Raw genomic sequence first — 18,345 nt, 5'->3', positions numbered from 1 at the left:
CATGGTAACATTTCCTGTCCTTTGTGACTATTTTTTGCCTTGAAGTCCGTTTTGTTTGATATAATTAGAGCCAACCCTCTCTAAATTTCTAATTACATTGAATATCTTTTTCTACTTTAGCCTATTTGAGTCCTTAGATATAAAGTGAGTCTCACCCTGGCCAGTTTGGCTCAGTGGTTAGAGCGTTGGCCTGTAGTCCAGAGAAACCCAGGTTCGGCTCCCGATAAGGGCATGTACCTCGGTTGCAATTTGTCCCAGGCCCTGGTTGGGTCGTTCAGGTGGCAGCCACTAGATGTGTTCCTTTCACATCGGTGTTTTGTTTTTTTTTTTCTCTCTCTCTCTTCCTCCCACTCTGTCTGAACAAAAAACAAAAAATGTCCTCGGGTGAGGATAAAACAATAAATAAAAAAAAAGTTAGTCTCTTGTATGCAGCCTACAGTTGAATCTTGATTTTTAAAATTTTTTTATCCTCACCCAAGGACATTTTTTTTTTATCCTCACCCGAGGACATTTTTCCATTTTTTGTTCAGGTAGAGTGGGAGGGAGAGAGAGGAACAGAGAGAGAGAGAGAAACATCGATGTGAAAGGAACACATCGAGTGGCTGCCACCCGCACGACCGATCAGGGCCGGGGACAAACTGCAACCGAGGTACGTGCCCTTAGCGGGAACCGAGCCCGGGTCTCTCTGGACCACAGGCCGATGCTCTAACCGCTGAACCAAACCGGCCAGGGCCACCCAAGGACATTTTTGCATTTATCTTCAGATAAAGCGGGAGGGAGAGAGGGAGAAAGAGAGAAAGAGAAACGTCAATGTGAGAAAGACACATCGACTGGTTGCCACCCACACGACCCCAACTGGGGACGAACCGCAACCAAGGTATGCGCCCTTAGTGGGAACCCAACCCGGGACTCTCCTGTCTACCGGCCGACGCTCTAACCGCTGAGCCAAACCAGCCAGGGCTTGTTTTTGTTTTTTGTTTTTTAAATCTATTCAGCCAGTCTATGTCTTTAAATTGGTGTGTTTAATTTGTTTACATTTAAAGTTATACTGATAGGAGAGAACTTACTACTACAATTTAGAACATTATTTCCTGTATTTCTTTCTTTTTTTTTTTTTATTGATTAATTTTTGTTACAAATGATTCTCCTTTTTTCCCCCACTGATTCCCACCTCCCCATTCCCTCCCTGCCCCTTCCCCAGATTGTTGTCCATGTCCACTGTTCATGCATACATGCATATAAGTTCTGTGGTTCATCCCTCTCTCACCTCCCCACTCCTTAGGGGATTGTCCTCAAACTGTTATGTTCATTATATTCCACAAATCAGTGAGATCATATGAAATTTGTCTTTCTCTGTTTGGCTTGTTTCACTTAGGATGATACTTTCCAGGTCCCTCCATGTAGTCTCAAAGGATAAGAGATCTTTCTTTCTTACCGCTGCGTAGTACTCCATTGTGTATATGTACCACAGCTTTTTAATCCATTCGTCTACTGATGGGCACTTGGGCTGTTTCCAGATCTTAGCGATTGTAAATAGTGCTGCTACAAACATGGGGGTACATATATTCTTTCTGATTGGTGTTTTATGCTTCGTAGGGTATATTCCTAGAAGTGGGATCACTGGGTCAAATGGGAGATCAATTTTTAATTTTTTGAGGTGACACCATATTGTTTTCCATAGTGGCTGCACCAGTCTGCATTCCCACCAACAGTGTACTAGAGTCCCCTTTTCTCCACACCCTCGCCAACACTTGTTGTTTGATGATTTGTTGATGGCGGCCATTCTGACAGGTGTGAGGTGATACCTCATTGTTGTTTTGATTTGCATCTCTTTGATGATTAGTGATGATGAACATTTCTTCATATGTCTCTTAGCCATTTGTATGTCCTGTTTGGAGAGGTGTCTATTTAGTTCCTCTGCCCATTTTTTAATTGGATTCTTTGTCTTCCTTTTGTGGAGTTGTATGAGCACTCTATATGTATTGGAAATTAACCCCTTATCTGATACATCATTGGCAATGATGTTCTCCCATACAGTGGGTAGCCTTTCCGTTTTGATGATTGTATCTTTCGCTGTGCAGAAGCTTTTGAGTTTGATGTAGTCCCATGTGTTCATTTTCTCCTTTGTTTCTATTGTCTTAGGTGATGTGTCAGTAAAAATTCTGCTGCGTATGATGTCTGAGATTTTGTTGCCCACAGTCTCCTCTAGGATTTTTATGGATTCATGAGTTACATTTAAGTCTTTTATCCATTTTGAGTTTATTTTGGTGTAGGGTGTAAGTTGATGGTCTAGTTTCATTTTTCTGCAAGTAGCTGTCCAATTTTCCCAGCACCATTTATTAAAGAGGCTGTCCTTACTCCACTGTATGCTCTTATTTCCTGTATTTCTTAAGCTGTTTTGTTGTGGGTTTTTTAATCTCTTGAGGTCTTTCTTTGTTTTATTTATTTTTTTGGTAGTGACATGTTTTGATTTCTTATTAATTTGTTTTTGTGTATATTCTATACATATCTTCCTCATGGTTAATTTTCCTTGTGGTTATAATTGCAATTGCATAAAACATCTTAAAGTTAGAAAAAAAATCTATTTAATTTTTTTTATTAATCCTTACCCAAGGATATTTTTCCATTGACTTTTAGAAAAAGTAGAAGGCAGGGAAGGAGGAGAACAGAGAGGGGGAGAGGGAGAGGGAGAGAGAGAAACATCGATGTGAGAGAGATACATCCAGTGGCTGCACCCACACAAGCCCAACTGAGGCCGGGGACAAACTGTAACCGAGGTATGTACCCTTAGCGGGAACTGAACCTGGAATTCTCTGGTCTGCAGGCCAACACTCCAACTGCTGGGCCAAACCAGCCAGGGCGATATATATGTTATTTATTTACTTATAATACTTTGGGGTTATTTATTTATTTTTTATCCTCACCCGAGGACATCCCTCCATTTTTTGTTCAGACAGAGTGGGAGGGAGAGAGAGGAAGAGAGAAAGAGCGAGAAATATCGACGTGAAAGGGACACATCGAGTGGCTGCCACCCGCACGACCAACCAGGGCCGGGGACAAACCACAGCCGAGGCACATGCCCTTAGTGGGAACCGAACCCGGGTCTCTCTGGACCACAGGCCGATGCTCTAACTGCTGAACCAAACCGGCCAGGGCTGGGGTTCTTTATTTTTACAAATATTTATCTTTAACAGAGAAATATATTCTTTTATATAATTAATTTATTTTTGTTACAGATATTTCTCCTTTTTCCCCCATTGACACTGTCCCCCGGTTCCTGCTCCCCCATCCCCCAGCATTGTTCTCTATGTCCATCTATATGGTGTTAGTTGGTGGTTAGGCTTATATGCATAAGTTCTTTGGTTTATTTCATCCCTACCTCCTCCTCTGAAGTTTGTCAGTCTGAACCCTACTTCTATGTCTCTGGGTCTATTTTGTTCATCACTTATTTTGTTCATTATATTTCACAAATAAGTGAGATCATGTGACACTTGTCTTTCTCTGACCAGCTTATTTTGCTTAGCATAACACTCTCTAGGTCCCGCCAAGTTGTCTCAAAGGATAAGAGATCTTTTTTTCTTACAGCCGCATGGTATTCCATTGTGTATACATACCACAGCTTTTTTATTCAAGTATTTATTCATATGTCTCTTGGCCATTTGTATGTCCTGTTTGGAGAGGTGTCTATTTAGGTCCTCTGCTCATTTTTTTATTTTATTTTTTTAGTAACATATAATTTTATTTTTTTCTGATTTATTTATTGATTGATTTTTTAATTCATTTATTTTTGTTACAAATGTTTCTCCTTCCCCTCCCCCCCACTGATTCCTCCTCCCCCTCCCTTTCTGACCTCTCCCCAGCCCTGTTGTCCCTGTCCATTTTGTAATTGGATTCTTTGTCTTCCTTGTGTTGAGTTGTATGAGTACTCTATATATTTTGGAATTAACCCTTACCTGATGTATCATTGGCAATTATGCTCTCCCATATAGTGGATTCCCTTTCCATTTTGATGGTTGTTTCTTTTGCTGTGCAGAAGCTTTTGAGTTTGGTGTAGTCCCATGTATTTTTTTTTTTCTTTTGTTTCTCTTGCCTTAGACATTGAATCAGTGAAAATTCTGCTGCACATGATGTCTGAAATTTTGTTGCCTACATTTTCTTCTAAGATTTTTATGGATTCATGAGTCACATTTAAGTCTTATATCCATTTTGATTTAATTCTTGTATATGGTGTAAGTTGGTGGTCTAACTTTATTTCTTTGCATGTAGCAATCCAATTTTCCAACACCATTTATTAAAAAGGCTGTCTTTACTCCTCTGTATGCTTTTGCCACCTTTGTCAAATATTAATTGAGCATATTGTCTTGGGTCAATTTCCGGGTTCTCTCTCTATTCCATTATTCTATATGCTTGTTCTTGTGCCAGTACCAGGCTGTTTTGATTACTATGGCTTTGTAGTATAACCTGATACCCAGTATTGTGATCCCTCCTACTTTGTTATTCTTTTTCAAGATTGCTGTGGCTATTCAGGGTGTTTTTTGGTTCCATATAAACTTTTGGAGTATTTGTTCTAGTTCCATGAAAAATGTCATTGGTACTTTCATGGGGATTCTATTGAATCTATCAATTGCTTTGGGGAGTAAGGACATTTTAATGATGTTAATTCTTTCAATCCATGAACAAAACTTCCACTTTTTTATACCTTCCTCTATATCCTTTTTCAATGTCCTGTAGTTTTCTGAGAACAGGTCCTTTACTTCTTTTTTTTTACGATTTTATCTGTTTTTATTATTATTATTGTTATTATTTTATTTTTGTTACAGTTGTTTCTCCTTTTTTACCCCACTGACACCCTCCTCCCCATCCTCCCCACCCCGTACCCGGCTTTGTTGTCCATGTCCATTGGTTATGCGTACATGCATATAAGTTCTGTGGTTTATCTCTTCCCTCCCCCCACCTCCCCCTTTTCTGAGGGTTATCAGTCTGTACCCTACTTCTACGTCTCTGGGTCTACCCTATTCCTCAGACAGTTATGTTCATTATATTCCACAAATAAGTGAGATGATGTGGTATTTGTCTTTTTCTGTTTGGCTTGTTTCGCTTAGGATGATACTCTCCAGGTCCCTCCATGTCGTCGCAAAGAATAAGAGATCTTTTTTTTCTTACATCTACATAGTACTTCATTGTGTATATGTACCACTGCTTTTTTATCCATTCGTCTACTGATGGACATTTGGGCTGTTGCCAGATCTTAGCTATTGTAAATAGTGCTGCTATGAACATGGGGGTACATATATTCTTTCTGATTGGTGTTTCAGGGTTCTTAGGATGTATTCCTAGAAGTGGGATCACTGGGTCAAATGGCAGTTCAATTTTTAATTTTTTGAGGTAACACCATATTGTTTTCCATAGTGGCTGCACCAGTCTGCATTCCCACCAGCAGTGTACTAGAGTCCCCTTTTCTCCAAAACCTCACCAACACTTGTTTGATGATTTGTTGATGGCAGCCATTCTGACAGGTGTGAGGTGATACCTCATTGTTGTTTTAATTTGCATCTCTCTGATGATTAGTGATGTTGAGCATTTCTTCATATGTCTCTTAGCCATTTGTATGTCCTGTTTGGAGAGGTGTCTATTTAGTTCCTCTGCCCATTTTTTAATTGGGTTCTTTGTCTTCCTTTTGTTGAATTTTATGAGTACTCTACATATTTTGTAAATTAATCCCTTGTCTGATGTATCATTGGCAATGATGTTCTCCCATACAGTGGGTTGCCTTTCCATTTTGGTGGTTGTTTCTTTTGCTGTGCAGAAGCTTTTGAGTTTGATGTAGTCCCACGTGTTCATTTTTTTCCTTTGTTTCTGTTGCCTTAGGTGATGTATCAGTGAAAATTCTGCTGTGTATGATGTCCAAAATTTTGTTGCCTAAATTTTCTTCTAGGATTTTTATAGATTCACAGGTCACATTTAAGTCTTTTATCCATTTTAAGTTTATTTTTGTGTATGGTGTAAGATGATGGTCTAGTTTCATTTTTTTGCATGTTGCTGTTCAATTTTCCAAACACCATTTATTGAAGAGGCTGTCTTTACTCCATTGTATGCTCTTGCCTCCTCTGTCAAATATTAATTGAGCATAATGTCTTGGGTCCATTTTGGGTTCTCTGTTCTGTTCCACTGGTCTATATGTCTGTTCTTATGCCAGTACTAGGCTGTTTTTATTACAGTAGCTTTGTAGTATAACCTGGTATCTGGTATTGTGATCCCACTTACTTTGTCCTTCTTTTTCAAGATTGCTGTGGCTATTCTTGGTCTTTTTTGGTTCCATATGAAGTTTTGAAGTATTAGTTCTGGTTCTGTGAAATATGTCATTGGTATTTTCCTGGGGATTGCATTGAATCTATAGATTGCTTTGGGTAATATGAACATTTTAATGATGTTAATTCTTCCAATCCATAAACAAGGTATGGGCTTCAACGTTTTTATATCTTCTTCTATTGTTTTTTTCAATGTCCTGTAGTTTTCTACTAATAGGTCCTTTACTTCTTTGGTTAATTTTATTCCTAGGTATCTTAATTTTTTTGCCACTATGGTAAATGGGATTGTATTTTCAGTTTTTCTTTCTGTGAGTTCATCATTGGTGTATAAGAATGCCATCGATTTCTTGACGTTAATTTTGTATCCTGCTACTTTGCCAAATTCATTTATTAAGTCTAGGATTTTTAATGGAGTCTTTAGGGTTTTATATGTATAATATCATGTCATCTGTAAATAATGACAGTTTCACTTCCTCCATCCCAAATTGGATCCCTTTTATTTTTCCTTCCTGTCTGATTGCTGTGGCTAAGACTTCCAGTACCATGTTAAATAAGAGTGGTGAAAATGGGCATCCCTGTCTTGTTTGTGTTCTTAAGGGAAATGCTTTTAGTTTCTACCAATTGAGTATGATGTTGGCTGTAGGACTTTCATATATGGCCTTTATTATGTCGAGATATGATCCCTCTATTCCTACATGGCTGAGCTTTTTTATCGGAAATGGATGCTGGATTTTGTCGAATGCTTTTTCAGCATCTATTGATATGATCATATGGCTTTTATCCTTCATTTTGTTTATGTGGTGTATCACATTTATTGATTTGCGAATATTGTACCAGCCTTGCATTCCTGGGATGAATCCCACTTGGTCATGGTAAATCGTTTTTTTGATGTATTGCTGGATCTGATTTGCTAGTATTTTGTTCAGGATTTTGGCGTCTGTGTTCATCAGGAATATTGGCCTGTAGTTTTCTTTCTTTGTCTTTTTCTGGTTTTGGCATTAGAATTATGCTGGTCTCATAAAACGAGGTTGGAAGTCTTCCTTCTTCTTGAATTTTTTGAAATAGTTTGAGGAGAATGGGTGTTAGTTCTTTTTTGGATGTTCAATAAAACTCCCCATGAAGTTGTCTGGGCCTGGGCATTTGTTTGCTGGGAGAGTCTTGATTACCTCTTCAATTTCCTTAGTTGTTATTGGTCTGTTCAAGTTTTCTATCTCTTCCCGGTCCAGTTTTGGGAGACTGTGCGTTTTGAGAAATTTGTCCATTTTGTTCAGATTGTCAGTTTGTTGCCATATAATTGTTCATAGTAGTTGTTAACGATCTTTTGTATTTATGTGGTGTCAGTTGTTACTTCTCTTTTATTTCTGATTTTGTGTATTTGGGTTCTCTCTCTTTGTTTCTTTGGTGAGTCTAGCTAAGGGTCCATCAACCTTGTTAATCTTTTTGAAAACCAGCTCTTTGTTTCATTGATCCTTTGAATTGTTTTTTGGTCTCTATGTCATTTATTTCTGCTCTGATCTTTACTATTTCCTCCTGTCTACTTGCTCTGCGGTTTTCTTTTTGTTTGCTTTCTTGATCTTTAAGTTGTGAGGTTAGATAGTCTATTAGAAATTTTACTTATTTCTTGAGGTAGGCCTGTAGTGTTATGAACTTCCCTCGCAGAACTGCTTTTGCTGAATCCCATAGATTTTGTGTGGTTGTGTGTTCATTTTCATTGGTTTCCAGGAAGTTTTTTTTTTTTTTATCCTCACTCGAGTCCATTTTTCCATTTTTAGTTCAGGTAGAGTGGGAGGGAGGGAGAGGAAGAGAGAGAGAAGAGAGAAACATCAACGTGAAAGGGACACATCGAGTGGCTGCCACCCACACGACCAACCAGGGCCTGGGACAAACTGCAACCGAGGTATGCACCCTCAGCGGGAACCGAGCCTGGGTCTCTCCTGACCACAGGCTGATGCTCTAACCGCTGAGCAAAACCAGCCAGAGCTCCAGGAAGTTTTTAATTTCTTCCTTGATCTCCTTGGTAATGCATTCATTGTTTAATAACATGCTATTTAGCCTCCATGTGTTCAATCGTTTTTGCATGTTCTTGTTGCAATTGATTTCTAGTTTTATGCCATTGTGGTCTGAGAAGATGCTTGATATGATTTAAATCTTCTGGAACTTGTAGAGATTTAGTATGTGTCCTAACATGTGGTCTATCTTTGAGAATGTCCAATGTGCACCTGAGAAGAATATGAATTCTGTAATTTTGGGGTGGAATTCTCTGTAGATGTCTATTAAATCCATTTGGTCTAGTGCTTCATTTAGAGTCTCTGTTTCCTTGCTAATTTTTGTCTAGAGGATGTATCCAGTGATGTCAGCGGGTTGTTGAAGTCCCCTGCTATGATTGTATTGCTGACAATTTCTCCTTTGAAGTCCTCCAGATGATTTTTAATATATTTTGGTGCTCCTATATTGGGTGCATATATGTTTATCAAGGTTATATCTTCCTGTTGGATAGATCCTTTCAATATTATGTAGTGGCCTTCGTCATCTAGTTATGGTCTTCATTTTGAAATCTATTTTATCAGATATGAGTATTGCTACCCCAGCTTTTTTTTTCCTTTCTGTTTGCTTGGAAGATTTTTTTCCATTCCTTCACTTTCAACCTATGTGAGTCTTTTGTTGTGAGGTGGGTCTCTTGTAAACAACATCTAGATGAGTCATGCTTTCTTATCCAATCAGCTACTCTGTGTCTTTTTATGGGAGCATTCAGTCCATTTATATTTAAGGTGATTATTGATATGTACTTATTTATTGCCATTTTTGTTTAGTGTGGTTATATTTTTCTTCCTATTTCTTCTACTAATTACAGCAGTCCTTTTAACATTTCTTGCAGTGCTGGTTTGGTGCTAATGTATTCCCTTAGCCTTTTTTTTTTTTTTTTTTTTTTTTTTGTCTGGGCAGCTCTTTATTTGACCTTCTATTTTGAATGACAGTCTTGCTGGGTAGAGTAGTCTTGGCTTCAGATCCTTGTTTTTCATGACCTTGATTACTTCATGCCATTCTCTTCTGGCCTGTAATGCTTCTTGTGAGAAGTCAGCTGAGAGCCTTATGGGGTTTCCTTTGTAGGTAACCTGTTGCTTCTCTCTTGCTGCTTTTAGGATTCTCTCCTTGTCTTTAATTTTTGGCATTTTAATTACTATGTGTACTGGTGTGGGCCTGTTTGGGTTCTTTTTACTTGGGGCTCTCTGTGCTTCTTGAACTTGAATGCCTTCTTCCTTCACCAAATTAGGGAAGTTTTCTGTCACTATTTCTTCAAATATATTCTCTAACCCTTGCTCATTTTCTTCTTCTTCAGGGACTCCTATGATGCGAATATTATTATGTTTCCAGTTGTCCCACAGTTCTCATAAGCTGTTTTCCTGTTTTTTAATTGTTTTTTTTGTTGTTGTTGTTTTTTGTTTTGGTTTTCTGATTGGTTGATTTTTTCTACCCTGTCTTCTAATTCACTGATCTGGTCCTCAGCTTCCTCTACCCTGCTGTTTAGACCTTTCAGTGTGTTCTTTATTTCTGATATGTCATTCTTCATTTCTTCTTGGTGGTTTTTAATTTTCAATTGATAGATTTTCAACATTTCTATGTCTTTACTCATGGTGTTGATGTCCTACTTATGCTGTTGAGCTTCCTCAAGATCATGGCTCTGAATTCTAGCTCTGTTATCTTGCTTAACTGCTCCTCATTTATCTCATCTTTGGTAGAGGTCTCTTGTTCTTTCATTTGGCTTTTCTCTGTTTCACCATTTTGGCTATCATACTGGGCTTTGGAGCTTTCCAAATTTACCCTGTGGGTGTTGGTGTTCTGCTGTTTGTGGCTGTCTCTCCTGGGTTTGGATGAGCGAGGGAGGACCCATGTTAAACACCACTGTCAAGTCTTACTTTCCTGGTTAGATTTGCAAGCCCAGGAATGGTTCAGTTATCCTCTAGCTTTTTGCATGGAGGCTAGCAGTCCAGGTTACTTGAAGAGCCTTGGGTCCTCAGTTGAGTGAAAAACTCCTTCAGGTGCTCATTGTAAGTGGATTTCCCGAGGGTGGGGAAGATGCTGGTTGTTAATGAGCCTCAATTTGCATTTCAATGGCCCACAGGGTGGGGTTGAATCTCTGAGAGAGGGGCCACCGCCTCTCCCCAGAGCCCTGGGAAGGAGCAATATGGCTACCATCCTGCATGGCTGCAACTCAGCAGAAGCTCTGAGTGCCCTCCACATTTCGAGTGTCCTCACACAGTTGCAGTCCAGTCTGCCCTCCCTCTGTGGACCCCAAGGTGAGTGGCTGTGGCTATTTTAGCATCTGTCCTGGCTCTGTGCTGTGTTGCTGCTTGTGAGTTTAACCCCGAGGGTGCTGCTCACAGCTAAGACCACTGCCCTCTGTGGGCTCCCAGCCCCCTTCTTGTGCCTCCGCAATCCCACCAGGATTGAGTCAGTGTCCCTGGTTATATGATCCTTGCTAGCTGCTTTTCTGTTGCTTTTTCCCAACGATTTGTCTTATTTTAGTTATAATTTTAGTTATAAGTTTAGTTTAGAGACGGTCTGTGTGGCTTCCATTCACTCTGCTGCCATTTTCCACTATCTCACAGTTTTTTTGTATTGTTGAAATTATTACAGATGTTCCCCTTTTCTCCCCATTGACCTCCTCCCCTCCTCTTCCCTTCTCCCACCCCTTCCTGCTTTTTTTTTATCTTCACCTGAGGACATTTTTCCTTTTTTTTTTTTTTTTTTTGTTCAGATAGAGTGGGAGGGAGAGAGAGAGAGAGGGAGAGAGAGAGAGAGTGAGTAATATCAACGTGAAAGGAACACATCGAGTGGTTGCCACCCACACGACCCAACCGGGGCTGGGAACAAACTGCAACCAAGGTACATGCCCTTAGTGGGAACTGAATCCAGTTCTCTCTGGACCGCAGGCAGACATTCTAACCATTGAGCCAAACCGGCCAAAGTTCCTCCTGGTTTTTTTTTTCACAGTTTTTAACATTCTATTTTTATTTGTGACTTTTAATAGTTAGAGTAAGAAGGCCGGGTGGGGCAGTGGCAGGGTGGAGGGAGTCAAAGGAGAGGAGGAATGAGGGACATCTGCAATGTTTTTTGGTATTTAATCCTCACCTGAGGATATTTTCCCACTGATTTTCAGATAGAGTGGGAGGGAGGGAGAGAGGAAGAGAGAGAGGAAGAGAGAGAGGGAGACCAGGGCCAGGAATCGAACTGCAACTGAGGTATATGCCCTTGACTAGAATTGATCCTGCAACTTTTCGGTCCTCGGGCTGATGCTCCAACCACTAAACCAAATTGGACAGGGTATGACATCTGTAATTTTTAAAGAAACAGAAAGTTTCTCTATGTTGGTCTCTTTAATTTATCTTAATTAGAGTTCTTTAAGTTTCTTGTATGTGTATGTCCATTTCTCTCAGATTTGGGATATTTTTGGCTACTGTTTCTTCAAATAGTCTCTCTTCTCCTCCTGAGACTCCCATAATGCACATGTTGTTTCATTTGATGATAGGTTGCAAGTCCTATAGGATTTTTTTCATTGTTTTCTGATTCTTCCTCTATTTCATTAATTATAAAGTCCTCTCTTTGAGTTTACTGACTCTTCATTCTGACTTGTCAAGTTTGCTGTTTAGTCCCACCAAGGCATTTTTCCATTCAGATATTGTGTTCTTCATTTAAAGAATATCTGTTTGGTTCTTCATCTTAGTTTCTCTTTGTGGATATTCTAACTTGTTCATGCCACATATTCTTTTTTTTTTTTTTTTTTTTTTTTATCATCCTCATCCGAGGACATTTTTCCATTTTTTGTTCAGGTAGAGGGGAGGGGGAGAGAGAGAGAGAGAGAGAGAGAGAGAGAGAGGGAGAGAGAGAGAGAGAGAGAGAGAGAGAGAGAGAGAGAGAAACATCGACGTGAAAGGGACACATCGAGTGGTTGCCACCCGCACGACCAACCAGGGCCGGGGACAAACTGCAACCGAGGTACGCGCCCTTAGCGGGAACCGAACCCAGGTCTATTAGGACCACAGGCCGACGTTCTAACCGCTGAGCCAAACCGGCCAGGGCTCATGCCACATATTCTTACATTTGTTTAGCTATCTATCTGTTCTTTTAATTTATTGAGCATGTTTATAATAGCAATTCTGAATTCCTTCTTTTCAATTTATATAGCTCCATTTCTTGGGGCATGATCTAGAGCTGTTATTGGTTCATCCAAACATGTTGTGGTTGTATATTTGTCCATCTTATATTTTTGTTTTTGCTGTAGTGTTTGGAATTTTGGCTTGTAAAATATAAGCCAACCCTAAGAGACATATGAAGAAATCCTCAACATCACTAATCATCAGAGAGATGCAAATTAAAACAACAATGAGGTATCACCTCACACCTGTCAGAATGGCCACCATCAACACATCATCAAACAACAAGTGTTGGTGAGGCTGTGGAGAAAAGGGGACTCTAGTGCACTGCTGGTGGGAATGCAGACTGGTGCAGCCACTATGGAAAGCAATATGGTGTTACCTCAAAAAATTAAAAATTGAACTGCCATTTTACCCAGTGATCCCACTTCTAGGAATATACCCTAAGAAGCCTGAAACACCAATCAGAAAGAATATATATACCCCCAAGTTCATAGCAGCACTATTTACAATAGCTAAGATCTGGCAACAGCCCAAATGTCCATCAGTAGACAAATGGATAAAAAAGCAGTGGTACATATACACAATGGAGTACTATGCAGCTATAAGAAAGAAAGATCTCTTATCTTTTGAGATGACACGGAGGTACCTGAAGAGTATTAACCTAAGTGAAACAAGCCAAGCAGAGGAAGACAAATACCACATGATCTCACTTATTTGTGGAATATAATGAACATAACAGTCTGAGGAAGGGGTAGTCCCAGAGATGAGGAAATGGGGTACACACTGACAATCCCCGGAAGAGGGGGTGGGGGGAGAGATAAACCACAGAACTTATATGCATGTATGCATGAACAATGGACATGGACAACAAAGCTGGGGACAGGGTGGGGAGGGAGGGGGAGGGGTTATCAGTGGGGGGGAAGGAGAAACATCTGTAAAAATAATTAATTAATTAATTAATGAAATAAAATAGCAAGCCAACCCTACCAGACTGCTGTCTGGTGTCATAAAGAATGGACTTTCTCCACACAGCCAGGCTAGAGTTTCTGAATATCTCTCAAGTGTGTGTCTGTGTGTGTGTGTAAAATACGCATATATCCTTTCTGAGCTTGTGTATAATTTGAAGAAATTTGCCAGTTTCTATTTCGGTGCTCCCTCTAGCTTCTTTGTGTAATATTGTAGCTTCCGTGGTGAAGTAGTAAATCACCATCCTTGGGCTCCTCCTATTGTTTGATTGTGGTGCTGCACACCCTTGTGCATAGTTTGTGTCTTTGTTCTCCCAGGCCACTTAACCTGGCACCCTTTTTCTGTCAGTACAGGAATATAGGCAAGACAGACACTGGTCTCTTCTAAAGCCCCCGGAGTTTCAGTTGGACTTGTACATACATTCTACTTCTTTTTCTCCCCAAGGAGATGATTGGAGTTGAGGATTTCCTCCCAATTATGATGCAGTGTGTGTGTGTGTGTGTGTGTGTGTGTGTGTGTGTGTTTGGGGAGAGAAAGTGGAGAGAGTTGCAAATGCCGAACCTAGTTGCTATGTCATTGGCTTTGTACTCACCTGCTTTGCAGGAAACTTTGAGTAGTTCCTGGGTTTCTCACAGATATTTTGTTGCTTTGTTGTGGGAGCAGGCATGTCTAGGGCTTCCTATTACACTCCCTGATGGTTTCAGTCTTTTCAGTGGAACTTTTTGCAATAATAGAAATGTTAATATAACCCAATACTGTAGCCCCAAATCACCTGTGGTTATTAAACTTTTGAAATATGGCTATTGTGTTTGAGCAACTGAATTTAAACTTTATTTAATTTTAGTTAAATTGCCACATGTGCCTATTAGCTACAAAATGAGACAGCAGAGCTATCCTTGCTTCTTCCAGCAGTGTTTGATATACAACTTTTTAATCTAGATTTACATTAGAAAAACACAGCTAATATCTTTGATTATCAGTGAGTTTGAGCATATTATAATAGCTTAATCCCAATCGACTTAAACTTTTTTGTTGTTGTTAATCCTCACTCAAGGATATTTTCCCATTGATTTTTAGATAGAGTGGGAGACAGGGGGAGAGTGGGAGAGAGAGAGAGAAACACCAATGTGAGAGAGACAAATTGATTGGTCACCTCCGGCATGATGCTGACCAGGGTCGAAGATTGAACCTGCAACCCAGGTAAGTGCCCTTGACTGGGAACCCAACCCCTGACCCTTTGGTCTGCGGGCTGATGTTCTAACCACTGAGCAAAACTGGCCAGGGTGACTTAAACTTCTTTAATTGTGATATTATTGACATATAACATTATATTAATTTCAGGTGCACAACATAATGATTTGATGTCTATAGCAAATGATCAGCACAATAAGTCCAGTTAATATTCACTAACACGTATAGTTCCATAGTTTTCTTATAATGAGAACTTTTAAGATCTCTCTTAACACTTTCAAATATATAATACAGATAGCTGCAAAGATAGTGGCAGGCAAGACTGGAGCGAGGGTGAGTGTGTGAAAGTGTGTGAGAGTGTGAGTGAATGTGAGTGTGGACGACCAACCTTGAGCAGTGCAGAGACACGGGGCAGAAGGTTCCTGTGCTGTGGAAGGTAAGCAGCCAGCTACTGCAGTAAGTGGCACGTGCAGCCGGGAGGCCCTGCCATTTTGGAAGATCCAGGGTCTTCCCTGGGAGGAGGAAACAGGGAGCAGCTAGGGCCGAGTGACCTGAGTCCACAGAGCACCTTGCACCATTGTTCCAGTGGACTCAGCTGTGTCAACATGGTCAGTGCACAGTAGCAGCACTATTGAGGTGTCTGCTGCAGTAGCCAAAACCGGCTGGGAGCTGGAATCCCACCCCCATCAGCAGCGGCAGCTTGCCCAGGCCCACAGCAGCACTAGCACCAGCTTGGGAGCCCAGCACCCACCCTCCCCTGCAGCAACAGTGACTGGATAGGAGTAGAGCCCCATCCCCAACAGGCATTCATAGCTCAGATTAGCAGCTGAATTCCATCCCCCGTGGCATCAACAAAGGCTGATCAGGAGCAGTGCCTCAGCCCAAGCAGCAGGGCTAGGGCAGCTGAGACCTGCCCCTGACAACTGCAGCAGCAGAGTTGGAGTGGAACCCCTCCCCCCAGCAGCAGCAAAGTCCCCGGTGTGTAGCATCTTCAGCCCCCAAAAGCAGTAAAGGATTGGGACCTGAGAGCCTGCCTGGCAACAGCAGCAGCAGCAGCAGCAGCAGCAGCAGCAGCAGCGCAAACCAGGAGCTGACACTCACCCCCTGCAGCGACTGATCAGAAGCTGAGCCCCACCAGGCAGAACTGTGTGAGTACTCCAACAGCACACCAGCAGAACCCACGTACCCAAGCAGTATACCAAAGGGAGCCATGAATCCCAGCAGTGCACCAGTGGAATCCACAGACCCCAGAAGCATACCAATGGGACCCACGAACCCCAGAAGCACACCAGCTGGACCCACACACCCCAGAAGTGTACCAGAGGGACCCATGAACCCCAGCAGCATGCCAGTGGAACCCACACACCCTAACAGCTAGAACCCCACATACCCCAGCAACATACCAGTGGGACCCACACACCCCAGCAGGGCACCAGATGGACCTGTGTACCCCAGGCAACAGCAGCACATATCGGCAGCTGAGACCCATCCCCAGCAGCATCAGCAGAAGCTGATCAAGAGCGGTGCCCCAGCCTAAGCAGCAGCCAGTCTCAGGGAGCCTAGACCTGCACAACAAACCAATACCAGCTGCCAGGTGTCAACCCTCCAGGACCCACAGCACACAAGAGGAGCCATACACCAAAACAGGATGAGAAGCACAGCAGCCTTAGTTGATACACACTGACCTGCCTACACACTCCAACATCCCTCACCTGGCTTAGAACTACCAGATTGCTAAAATGGTGAGACAAAGAAACACCACCCAAATGAAAAAAAAAGAAGCAGCATCACCAGAAAAGGAACTTCAGGAACTAGAAGAAAGCAACTTGTCAGATAAAGAATTCAAAGCAATGATATAAGGGTGCTCAGATAATTTGGTGAGAACTACAAGTAACTTAATAAGAATTATGAAGAGCTCACTGGGAATTACTTGAGCTTAAAAAAAGAGGGAGAAGCTATGCATAAAAGTCAAGAGGAAATGAAAAATAGACATAGCTGTTATGAAAAATACTTTTAGAAGGGTTCAATAGTAGATTAGAAGAAGCTGAAGACCAAATCAGCAACTTAGAGACAAGGTAGAAAAAAACACCCAAATAGAGCAGCAAACGGGGAAAAAAATTCAAAAGCAGGAGGAGAGTTTAAGGGAGCTGTGGGACCATACAAAATAAACCACATTTGCATTATAGGTGTAGCGGAAGGAGAAGAATCAGAGAAAGGAATAGAGAACCTGTTTGAAGAAATAATGACAGAAAACTTCCCTAAACTGGTGAAGGAAAAAATCACACAAGTCCAAGAAACACAGAGAGTCCCAAGCAAGATGAACCCCCAAAGACCCACAGCTAGACACATCATAATAAAAATGGCAAACACTAAAGACAAAGAAAGAATCTTAAAGAAAGAGAGAGACAGAAAGTTACCTACAAGTGAACTCCCATTAGACTGAGAGCTGATTTCTCAATAGAAACACTGCAGGCCAGAAGGGAGTGGCATGAAGTGTACAAAGTAATGCAAGGCCAGGGTCTGAATCCAAGACTACTCTATCCAGCAAGACTATAATTCAAAATTGAAGGAGAAATAAAGAGCTTTGCAGATTAAAAAAAAAAAAAAAAGCTAAAGGAATTTACCACCACCAAACCAGCACTGCAAGAAATGCTGAAGGGACTGCTGTAAGAAGAAGAAGAAACAGAGAGAGAGAGAGAGAAAGAAGAACACAGGCATAAAATAAAAATGGCAATTAATAACTATCTATTAATAAAACCTTAAATGTAAATGGCTTAAATGCTCCAATCAAAAGACATAGGGTGGCTGATTGGATAAGAAAACACGACCCGTATATATGCTGTCTACAAGAGACCCACCTCATAACCCACCTCACACAGGATGAAAAAAAAATTTCCAAGCAAAGGAAAATGAAAAAAAGCTGGTGTAGCAATACTCATATCTGACAAGATAGACTTCAAAACAAGGACCATAATAAGAGACAAAGAAGGTCACTACATAATATTAAACAGATCAATCCAACAAGAGGATATAACCCTGGTAAACATATTCGCACCAAATATGGGAGCACCAAAATATATTTAAAAACTTCTGGAGGACTTCAAGGGGGAGATCAATAGCAATATGATCATAGTGGGTGACTTTAACTCCCCACTGATACCGCTGAATAGATCTTCCAGACAAAAACTTAACAATGACATAGAGTCCTTAAATGACAACCTAGATCAGTTGGACTTAATTGATATTTACACAACATTTCACCCCAAAGCTGCAGAATATACATTCTTCTCAAGTGCACATGAGACATTCTCAAAGACAGACCACATATTAGGACACAAAGTAAGTTTCTACAAATTCAAAAAGATTGAAATCATATCAAACATCTTATCAGATCACAATAGCATGAAACTAGAACTCAATTAAAACAAAAACATTCAAACACTTGGAGGCTAATAGCATGTTATTAAACAACAAATGGGTTACCAACGAGATCAAGGAAGAAATTAAAAACTTCCTGGAAACCAATGAAAACAAACAAAAAACAACACAAAATCTATGGGACACAGTGAAAGCAGTCCTTAGAAGGAAGTTCATAGCACTACAGGCCTACCTCAAGAAACAAAAAAAAATTCCCAATTGACTCTCTAACCCTACAACTTAAAGAACTAGAAAGAAAATAAAAAGAAAAACCCAGAGCAAGTAGAAGGAAAGAAGTAGTAGAGGTC

Source organism: Molossus molossus, unplaced genomic scaffold (genome assembly GCF_014108415.1).
Source record: "Molossus molossus isolate mMolMol1 unplaced genomic scaffold, mMolMol1.p scaffold_m16_p_20, whole genome shotgun sequence".
Classification (NCBI taxonomy): Eukaryota; Metazoa; Chordata; class Mammalia; order Chiroptera; family Molossidae; genus Molossus; species Molossus molossus.
The sequence above is the reverse complement of the archived record's forward strand: the minus strand, read 5'-3'. Positions refer to the sequence as shown.